The sequence below is a fragment of the Macadamia integrifolia genome, chromosome 3 (genome assembly GCF_013358625.1).
Source record: "Macadamia integrifolia cultivar HAES 741 chromosome 3, SCU_Mint_v3, whole genome shotgun sequence".
Classification (NCBI taxonomy): domain Eukaryota; kingdom Viridiplantae; phylum Streptophyta; class Magnoliopsida; order Proteales; family Proteaceae; genus Macadamia; species Macadamia integrifolia.
This window is the reverse complement of record NC_056559.1, coordinates 36,103,993-36,115,878: the sequence shown is the minus strand read 5'-3', so window position 1 is coordinate 36,115,878 and position 11,886 is coordinate 36,103,993. Positions and strand designations below refer to the sequence as shown.

The following is an 11,886-nucleotide window of genomic DNA, read 5'->3' as shown; positions in this document are numbered from 1 at the left end:
GGGTATTTCTATCCAATCCGGATTGGTATCTACCTTGACCGATCCCATTCCTGATACCAAGTTCTCAAACCTTATGCGCTAATGCTTCCATGACCATCTCTCCTCCCCATGTTAAAGACATCTCTAACCCTTGTTTAGGGGAAGAGAGAGACACACAAGGAACGATGGCATACACTTCCAGGCAGAGAAACCTCAGCAGTGAAGGAAAATAACAGTCGATGGATCACCACTGTCCACAAGTGCAGCATGCATAGAATCAGATCAGTGTATCGTGGCCACTCTATCACCGATGAATGGAATAACAGTAGATGATCACCACTGTCCTCAACAAGATGCTTGATGAGGACAAGAAAATGCTGCACAAGATATCTGGCATCCCCTGCATCTGCTATTATGGATGCATGGAATCAGTGTATCATCTAGTGTTGGTGAGAACATTTGACTATAACGTTAATGATCGAAAGTGTTCTAGGAGATCATTTGAGCAAAATCTCTCATTCAACAAAATGATATATAAATTCATTTATGGAACACTAGCCACCGTCAGATTCACATCAACTGATAACTTATAAACAGAAAAGAATGAGAAGAATATTTTCTACTACATCTATTTACACATTTACTGAGCACCTTATGATTGTTTCCAGTACCCTCGAGCACTGCCAGCAACTGCACAAGGCAATCTCCCTCTACACGTTGAACTCACCAGTTTGCTCCTTCACAGTGCCTGTTCCTGAGGCAAATAAATCATAATGTCATCTTATTTGGCACTGAACCATGATTGTGAACAGTGAACCATACAATCTGAAACTTCTTTAACAGAAATATAGAACTGTAGCCAAGTTTAGTTAGAATTGTACCCATGTATTTAACAAAAATGACAATGGCATGCTATAAGATCTAGGGATCATATGCTTCAAAAAACACCAGACCAGAAAGAGCAAAGAGCAAACCAGTACCATTGTGAAAGAGCACCCACTTAAACTGGCTAGTAGAGAGCATGCAGAGAGTTCTTGAAAATGGGAGAGTTGCAGAAAATGTAATTCAAACATATCCTTTTCTCAAGAAATGGACCAAGTTGAATGATATAGATAAACTTCCTATCCATGGTGTAAAAACAATGATAAGACCTAATTACATTGGTTTGATGCCACTCATTGCTCGCCCAACCCTAGATGGTGTGTGTTACTTATCTGCATCTTAACACAATGAAAGTAGTACTCATTTAAAGCCATGGAGTTTGTGCATACTTGTATATGTGTGGAGAGAGAGAGAGAGAGAGAGAGAGAGACGCATAGGATCAAGATTCATACTATTTTCAACCAACTTTTAGAACATGTTACCTAAAAGGTCATGGTGGTCCTACTCCTACCTTGTAAACCTCCTCTGAGGAATAGGTAACCAATTCCAAGTAGCAGGCAAATGCAACTACATTGAATAAAAAGTACACAGGTGTTTTTGAACCTTTCAGTTTTCAATACACACCCTACAGATCTTATAAACCAAAGATCAGATGGAGAAAATACAGATTCAAAAGCATGCAAAAGAGTAAGAACCATCCAAGTAAAAGGCTTCTTCCAAAGGAAAAAAAAACAAAGGAGCAACTGTACCAAGAGTTTTCAGTGCTCAATTTGACCAAATGAAAGCTCTGACAACATATATACCAAAGAAATATAGCATTATCCAAAGGAAAGACCATACTACAAGGAGGAAAAAAAAGAACAGAAAATTGAATGCAAAAAGTATACTTACTTCAACAGGCATATCAACTGGGAACAAATTTATGGCACTGGGGTTAAAACTGAAACCACTGGCAAAGAGAATGAAACAGGAAATTGTCAGCACCATTTATAAGAAACTTTCAGCATGTAACAAACCACGCTTACAAGATCAATGTCCGTATAATTGGAAATAACCCTCATACAACCCATGTATTAGATACAATCACAGAACCAAGCCTATCAAGTTATGTATACGGTACCTCAAGGCACAGGGGTATTATTGCCAGACCCTGTGGTAATTGGTTTTAATTATTTTTTGTCTTTATTGTTTAGTCTAAGTTCTTCTACTACCACAAGGACTGATGGGTATCCTTGTCCTTGCTTTTTGTACTTGTTCACCCTAACATAATGTAGTTAGGCGGACTGCCACATGTATGGACTGTTACTCTTTCTTGCGGCAATCTCTTCTCTCCTTTCATCTTCCCTCTTCTACATTGTTCGTTCTCGCTTTCTGTTTCTAATATTGCTGCAAATACTATTGTAAGTAATGAACTTCAATTCAAAATAACTAAGGAAAAGTGCACCATGTTCAACTAGAGCAGTCATATCCTCGTCTCATTTTATTTTATTGGTTCAAAATCCTCATTCTATTTTGGACTGACATCACAAGTGAAACTTGTGGACAGAAACATCTTATCAATTTTTTTATGCCAAGATACAAATGAAAAAATTAAAAAAACTAACTTTACATGCCTGTTCCTTTGCCCCTTTCAAACAGTAACCCACACGTGAAGGAAATATAGGAAGGAATTACCTGCGAGATAGAACCAGCTGCCAAACATATGGAATAAAGAACTCCTCAGGATGGTTTTCTTGCTCATAGGTGAATCGCAATTGATTAAACATCTGTCAACATTTAAAACGAAAGGAAAAGTCCAAATTAAAATAACTATATAAATCCCACAAGATATTATTCGCTTGGAGAGAGATACAAAAGTTACCTTCATCCCTTCACCTCGCCAAGATCGGCAATTGATGATTATGACTTGGAGGACTTTCTCCACAGACCATTCCCCATTTATTCTCTGGGCATCCATGCGACTATTAAAGAAATCTAATACCTACAAAGGTTGAACATCAACATAAATTGGATGTATTCTTGAGAATTTTATATAATTGAATTTGAATATAGAAGGCTAAATCTTCCAGTTATGCTACAACCTTAAAGCCTGCAGTAATAAAGGAATTTGTGCACAGATTTAAGAATCAGTAATCAGATCAGTGAAAATCGGCAGATTCAGACTGGGAACGGTAACCAGTTGACTCAATACAGATGATTCATAGTCCAAAACCCTAAAATCGTTTTAAGATCTGTGGGAAGATTCTTGAATTTTTTGGCGGCCGAATCCAATCTGATCCAGATCAGATATTGATAGGGACCGATCTAATACCCGATTCCGTGTTTTGAAACATTGGACTCATTTCATAATAGTGATATTTTTGGTATTTGGGATGTTTTAAAGTCCTTGCCAAAATTCCATCAGACCTTTTACAAAAACATACAGGGAGAAATAAATTCTAACATGAAAAAATTTTCCCATTTCTACTTACAATATAAATTCTAAATATAAAATAACTACAACCCGAAATCGGATTTGTGTCTTATGTAGATACCCTAGAAAGGAATATGACAATATGAAGGGTAATATTTTTTTCCTTTTTTTTTTTTTGGGTGCAATTATAATAGTTTCTTGTTTCAATTTTCTTCTTCCTGTAATCTTAGTCTTCTTTTTTTTTTTTTTGGGGGGGGGTGGGTTGGGGTTAATAATGACTATAATTAATAATTTAGATATACCAATAAAGACCAAAAGAACTCCCCCTCCACACCAAACCACCCCCCCACAAAAAAAAAGAATAATATTGAAGACTGCACCAAATCTCTTAGTGTTATATTCTTGGCAGATTCATATGACAAGAAATTACTATACAACATCCTTCTTAAGCAAGTTCATATGATTGCAAAAATGCACATTTAAATCTAAATAAGGACTCAAATGGTGGGATATACTAGAAGGATCTCCAAACAACAGAGAATAGAATATGGAAGTAACAGAACAAAGTTGCGGGATGTTGTAGAGCCTTATTTGATTGCGCCATTAATTGCTTTAGGCATCTATCGATACTTCCGTGAATCTGGACCCATGAGGGTGCGACCCTAAGTAGCTAGATCCAGATTTCTCCAAGCAGTTTTGAATAAGACGACCTTTTCATTTTTAATTTGTTTCTTTTCATATTGGATAAGTAATAAGAATGAGAGGTGTTAAGCTTTTTATCATCCTGGTGTCGAGCATTTTTCCGCAAGACCTCTCCTACAGTATCATCACCGTAGTAGAGTTTAACCACCAAGTTCAGGATGGATTGGTGCAGTTCCTCTACGCCTAGGACACCAGAATATTGAACCATGAACGAAGAAAGGCATGAGAGAAAGGACAAAACAGATATAACCAGAAGTTCAGATTCAACAGAAGATAGGAGAAAGTGAGCAACTCAGCTGGGATGATGATCTGATGGACCTGGACTTTAGTCAAGTGGTCCTCTAAAAGGAGTAATGTATGAGGGTAAGAGTTTTCAGAAATTTGAGACGAAAATAGGTGCCGCAGAACAGTCCTAGTGATATAACGTAGTTAGAGCAGAAACAAGATATATTATTATCAGGGCATTGAAGCTAACAGTTATCACTTACAGTCAACAGAACTAAATAAACAAAATACACATAAAATTTGGGACCAATGAAGATCAGTTTTCAAGCAATTATGTGTAATCAAAGCTCACTGGAACAGTAGCAGAAAAAAGGGATGCTGCAAGCTTGAGAAAGGTAAGGGTCTTGGGAGTGGAAGAAATAAAATAGCAAATAGAATAAGGGAATAGGGAAACAAGAAATCCACCTGTGATGCTCCTTGGAATCCACCAAAAGGCCCTGCGAATGCACCCAATTCAGCTACTGAATCTACAGAAGCAATTTACCATTAACTGGAAATTCTACTACTAGAACTCCTATACTGAATCGGCTGGAAAAATGAGTATACAAAAACTCTCAAAATCAGACCCCCTAACATGACTAGGAGTAGCCTTAACCAACCACTAATCAAACTAGCTATATAATTGACAATGTCTCAAAACAACTCCGAATCTAACTATTAGTTCAACTTAACTTATAAAGTATTATCTTGTACTTCCAACTCTTACCCTCTATTAGACACAGCCCCAATACAATGAAAACTCATTGGATGCCTAATACATATTTAACTCGACTCAAAGCTTGCTTCCACTAAAATAAGACCACTACCATAATTCTCATGCATCATCATAGAGACACTCGAAGCTTACTCTTCTTCCAAGAGGAGTAAGCCTTCCAGGGCCTTTTGTAGCTGAAGCTATTCATCCAATGGCTCTGGCTGAGTCCCCTTCCACCACATGCTGAAAAACAGGACAGCATTCCTCTAAGCTACACAGAATCAGCAACACCAATCAAAATTGAATTTACCCAGACCAAGAGCCCTAACCTATCTCCATCTGTCTAGCTTGAAGGATTAAGAGTAGGGACTGGAGGCTAGTCAATCAGTAAAAGGGTGGAGGGAGGGAGGACCTCACAAGATCAACTACAGTCCCTGATGATGGATCCAATCCAACAGGAATGCCCTATAAGAATTTTTTTGAGAGACCAACAAGCTTCTCTAACCACAATAGAGATTCTATGTAAAATTCTTGTTTTTGGAACCTAAACTTGCATCTAGCACCAAATGGAACCAAGTGCCAGCACCAACAACAACAACTCAGCCTTATCCCAACTACATGGTGTTGGCTACATGGATCCTTGCCCTCCAATCATGATATTTGTGTGGAACATGGTTCAAGGTTTCCACCGATACTGTCAAAATTTCCTACATTTCCACGGTATCTTAGGACTCCAATACCAAAAACCATGTGACTTTTAAAACTCACTGGTTTCGACTAGTATGAACCAAAATTCCCACATTTCGGGAATTTTCGAGTGGACCAATGGGTCAGCCTTTATAAAACCTTCTTAAACGGGAAACCAAGCCTTCTTATTTCAAAATTTCGACCCTATCCCCTATTTCTTCTTTATGAAGTTGAAAATTTGGGAAAACACTCAAGATTTTGCCTTTGTGCCCTCAAATCTTCATTATAAGTTTGGATCTTGCACATTCATAGCAAATCTACCTAAGGAAAGGAGCTTGGACCAAAAAGGTAAATCCCATCTTCTCTAAATCTTGTGTGGCATCCTTCGAGAGCATTGATTCATTTGGATATGGTGGTGGATATGGAAAGTATGGTGGATCTTCTACTTAATTTGGATAGTAGGGTAGTTCAGGGGGTGAGTCATCTTTTGTTGGCAATATCTTTGAGTACCCATCCCAACATTGTGTGCCACATCCACATCCTATCACTATAAATGAGCCATTCCCTAGGCTGGGATATTTGGCTGATGTTGATGATGCATCTTATAGATGAGCAGTGACAGACTACCAAAACATGTCATGGGACTCATATGTGGTGCATTTAGAGGAGCGGCTACATCTGCAGTGGTACGTAGCTCATGGGTTGGAACTACCTAGACAATCTACTTGGAATTTTCTGTTGACTGTTGAGACTTGAGACTTGAGACTTGAGACTTGAGAGATAAATCACAATTATGTAATATTATTATTTATTTTGGATCCTTTACATTATGTTTCGTTTGTTTTAAACTTTCAATAATGTATTTCACATTTTTAGTTAGTAACTTATATATGTCCTTATGTAGTATAGTTTCAGTCAACGACTCAACGTACATTAGCAAACTTTAGTCAACACCACAAAGTATGACTTTAGGTGTTTTTTCCATGACATTAATTATGTGAATGAGTTAGAAATGTCTAAAATAGGACGTACACAAAAAATCAGGCAATAAAAACATATTTTGGGGGGTTGAAACCAAAGTTTTCACCAAATTGGGAAAATTTTCCTTGTTTCCTCAAAATTTCCTAGATTTCTACCAAAATTTCGGTCTTCCCAAGGGTCGACGAAACCCAATACTTTGAACCTTGGTGTGCAATACCCAAGAAGCTCCCCAGCCACAAAGAAAAAGGGAGAGAGTATAATATTAGGGGGGGGGGGGGGGGGGGGGGAGGTAATATAGTAATAGACATGTTAGATTTGTTTATATGTTAGATAAAATGGGCCGATCTACGATTTCATGGAGTCAGTTTCTTTTTTTGGTTTCTAGTTTCTATTTAAGTGCACTCCTTGAGTTAATTGTATGGTTGAAAGTGAGAGAAAATGTTGCATATGGCCAAACCAAAAGATCTCTCAAATTCATGATCTCAATCTGTCCCACCAACCCCCCCCCAAAAAAAAGTGTAGACCATTCCAAATCAATACCCAATCTATTATGAATATCTACTAAAATGTGTTTATGAGAAGAAATAAAAAATATATATATAATAATAATAATAAATTAAATTAAATCGTGTCAAAGTGTCATACCATCCTCAAGTCCGTGGATATCAATTCTTAGTCTTTATTGAATATAGATTTCCATTTATATTATGTTGGAGTAGACTATTTTCATTTCCATAGAAGTTCCTATATGAAAACCCATCTACTTAATACAATAGCATTAAGTACTTTCGTTAAATCAAAACATCACAAGAATCATATACTGTGAAGAAATAAAAGATTCGACAGTGACAAATTTATCAAGTTTATGAGTGTGATCTTCAAAAAACTAAAATATAAATGTCATGGAATGAAAATTGGACTTGATGCCATACGGTATAAATGTTCTCAAGCAGCTCATTGAAGCGTGGATGATTCTTGAATGGCTGGAAAACCTCCTGACGATGCATTATTGCATACACAACCTGCTTGAATGAGAAAGATACGGGGAAGAAACAGCTCCAGCATGTAAATATGTAATAAATGTTTTTGTTTAGGATCCAACATTATCTGATCAGTTCTAATACCTCAGGGTTCCGAGGCAGTGCATAAGTAATGATTGCATTTATAATCTCCAGTACAATTCTCAGGAAGTCAGTATAGATGTGCAACTCAGTTGACTGCAATAAATAAAACTCCGTGAGAGAAGGAATGAGGAAAGGAGATACAAACAACATGAATGCTAGGATAAGAAAGACATGAAAGATTCCTACCGCATCTTCGGTGACATTGCCCCCATCCACTGAGTTGGCCTTATTTATTAGCATGTCATCATTTCTCAACTCTGCTAATTTGGTATACCTGTTGAGAAATCAGATCTTTCAGACCAGCCATCAATATGAGGAGGTACTGTCATCTCAAATCTGGGAAAAGAGGCTGGAAAGGTGGGGGAAATCCGGTAAAGAAAATGTCAAACACAGGATGTGACAACGAAGGAGTAACATACTTGCGCGAAAGCATATCGAAAAGGCTAACCAGTCTCTGCGAAGCATATGCAGTCAGCCGATGAACATGTGGAGCCATGTTTGCTAAAGTTGCTAGACAATTCGTATGGAGGTAAACATCCTGGAGCAATTTCAAAAGGCAAAATGAGAATGGAACATAAACCACCAACACACACCTTAAAGAAAGCCGACAATTTCTTGAACTTTGACCAAACCCAATATCAGACAACCACACCATAGTAAAATACATATAAGAAGGTGTTCAACGAATATTGTAAGAAATAAATTAATGAAGAACCAAAGACGGGCATCCAGAATATCAGTCTTCTCAAGAAAGTTGACGGAAAATATCAACACAAAGAAATCAGCTAAGAAAGGAGACTCAGGCCATACCCGCATCTTGGATAGGTTATACTTCACAGTCCTTATTAATATTATTACCATCAAAGAACCAAGTGAGGTGTTATGGAGGAGACGCTCTTGGTACCAGGGAACACTAGGCAGGATCTGTAAAAGAAACAAAATATTGGTAACCACAAACAATATGAATTTCTAGTGTCAGCACAATTTAGTCTAATAGGCGACTCTCACCAGCTTGTGAATACTGGCATTGAAGGTCGAATCCTGACTAAGTATAAGAAGGATAATCAACAGCATGTAGATTTGATTAGACGTCCTCCTCGAAGCATTATAAAGTGTTTCAAGAATAGGCATCAACTGTCAATTCCCCACCACATAAAGAGATACTTCAGATTAGCCTATGCTGTCATTACCTTTTATTAGACAATACTACACTTTACAAACATCCTCAGAAGGTGAACAAGGGTAACTAGCGGTCTGTTCGGTAACTTTTTTTTTTTTTTTTTTGGGTTCCATAGGAAAAGTATTAGGACAGAAAATTGTTCGGTAACGCCGGTTCATTTTTCTGTTCTTTTGTAAAAAACCGAGCACTTGAAACAGAACTATTGATAAAAAATGAAGGAACGCATACGACTAAAGGCCTCGACATAAACCTCTCTCTTTTCCATTTTGCAGAGCCAAGCTTTGTCGCCAGGTGTGGGATTTAGCAGAGGTAAGTCCTCGTCTCACGACTGACGCAGATAAATCGCAGATGTGGGCTTACTTTTCAGTGGAAATAAGCTTCTGGTTGGCTTATGTATGTCATGGGCCATTGATCCAATGTATTAGCATTGTAATGGGCCTATAATATGGGTAGAGCTGTAGAGGCTAGGCATACAGGAATAGTTAACTGTATTTATTTCTTTATTTTCATTGCTATTAATTGTTTTAGTTAAGCTAGATTAGGATTCTACAAGTCCACCCCTGTTTTGAGTCAATTCCCATCATTATTTTAGTTTCCTAGGTTACCTTATTAGTTAATTTCGTGTTTAAGTCGTTTTTTGAGTAATCTATGTAAGTTTGTAAGGAGGTTGTTGGCTTTTGCTTTTCGTTCAGAATGCTCCCTGTTGTGGTGATTCAACAGGTGGATTGGTTGTGAACCCAATCAATACTTTGCGGTGGGAAGCCCAGATACTGTCCTCTTGTTCTATTGATCTATATTCGAAGACTTTTTATTCAGTTTCTGTTCTTCAAAACCTGCAATTGATCTCAGTTCTGTCCATGCATTCAGGCATTCCTACTCTCACTAGGATTGCTGGAAATCAAGATTCTACATACCTGATCGTGATTCTGGTTCCAGAAATCTTCTGTCGACAGTACCTTAAGTCAAATTCTGGTTCTGTTGTCTAGTTTCTACAGTCCTACTACAAGTGGGATTGGGTTTTGGTTACTTGAGGGCATAGTTATCAAGGTGTCGCCTAGGCGATAAGGCGTTTCAGCCTGGACTGAAGCCTTGTTGGTGTCACCTTGCTTTTTGACCATCCTCCAACGCTTTGGCCGATTTCTCGCCTTCATAACCTTGTGTGAGGCTTAAATAGTTATATGTTGGGTATACCAAATCTGTAATCTGATCAGTCATACCATTCCTAGTCTGACTGGTTTTGACCTATCCTAGTTCCACTAGGACTTGTCCACATCAGCAGATCTGACCATTGGATGTAGATGAGTTTTTCAGCAACTGTTATATCCCTATCAAGGACCACTCAATCAACCCTATATGCTGATCTGAGTTGTTTATCTTGGTTTATGCATTTCCTCTCGAACCTGGATATTTTTACTCTGTATTAGATCCTGTGTTGGTACTGTATTTACTTATAAATCAGAACCACATTAACGAGTGTATGTTTTGGATATAATCAATATCTTCCCTCAGGTGTAACACAAATGGATATGAGAGAACAGAATCTATGATAGTGATGCTAAGGGTTCTTGGACCAATGGCGCATGCAGGGAATGTTTTGGATACAATCTGCTTGAATATCATTCTTTCGTCGAATGGCAATTATTCAGAGCTATCAGAAATGGTATCATGGCTTTGCAAGATGAAGGATCCAGACATTCATTTCTTGGTTCACACTTACAATTCCGTTCTGAATTCATTGCCCAAAAATTATGTCATTTCTTCAAGAGCCAAGCTTCTTCCACACAAGATGGAAGGACTGATTGAGAAGTTGCTGAGAGATGAGGGTTTGCTAGTTGAAGAACTGACTGGAACGCCAGTGCTAGTGGAGACCTTGAGATGAAATTGTTCGGAGGGGAAGTTGGATTTTCACGGACTGCACTAGGGGTTCTGCCTTGGTGATCATGTTACAGTGGGTGGAAGAGCTGAGATCAGTATTCCGTAATGGGAGGTTGGTTGTTCCGCCGGCGGTTATCGCAGTCAAACACTGGTTAAAGAGATGACGGTTTGGATGAGAAGCCCTATGAGAATTTATCAAAAAAACATTGGTTTCTTTGACAACAAAGGGAAAGCAGTGAAGAAATGGCTATGTATGCAGCACACAATGCACAATGCAGTGCCGTCCAACTCCAGTAGTAGTGTGTACTTCTACTCATTTACTGCCGTGTTGAGTAAAGATGAAACATTCCATCGATTGGGTCAAAGAGACAGACACACTGAGAAGAGAGAGGAAGACCATGTTCATCCTTTGTTTTGGCTGATAAGGCTGATAAGCCTTGCTGTTCGAGACCAGAACACCTCTTCATCCTTTGTTTTGGCTGATAAGGCTGATCAGCCTTGCTGTTCGAGACCAGTACACCTCCACCATGGTCTTCTTTTCATCTCTTAACCCTCTTTTCGGGTAATGAATTGGTCGGAACTGAAGAATGGAGCATGCTTTGCAGAAATTATTTTGTGTGTATATATATATATATATATATTTACACATAAGTTGCATAATGCAATTAGGATGAATGAATCACTGAGCTATAATAGATAGTAGATGGGGAAAATCAGATGATTGTAATATGATTGATTGAATGTTAAAATTGGGTTGTTTTTCCTTATTTGTCAACTACTTATATTATCTTGGTTTGATTATTCTTTGGGATGAGAAAGATGCGAGCCTAGAATTAGAACTGGGACTAGTTGGAGGTTGTTTTGTGAGAATGAGGGAAAGGTAGAGCCAAGGATATAAAGGACTTGATGGAAGACATGACTCTGCTTTTTAAGAACATTTTGTATTGACACCAAAATGATTGGGAGTAGACCAATCATTGAGATGTAGTAATTATGAAGATGTAGACCAATCATTGAGATGTAGTATTTATGAAGATGCATTGATATAATTCCTCTTCTTTTTCCTTTTTTTTTTTTTTTTTTT

General features: G+C 38.0%; 1 pseudogene; it reads right to left on the bottom strand.

Annotated features, from left to right (window-relative positions):
- Positions 1-479: 479 nt before the first annotated feature.
- Positions 480-11,886, bottom strand: part of LOC122074430 — a 27,264-nt pseudogene continuing 15,857 nt past the window's right edge.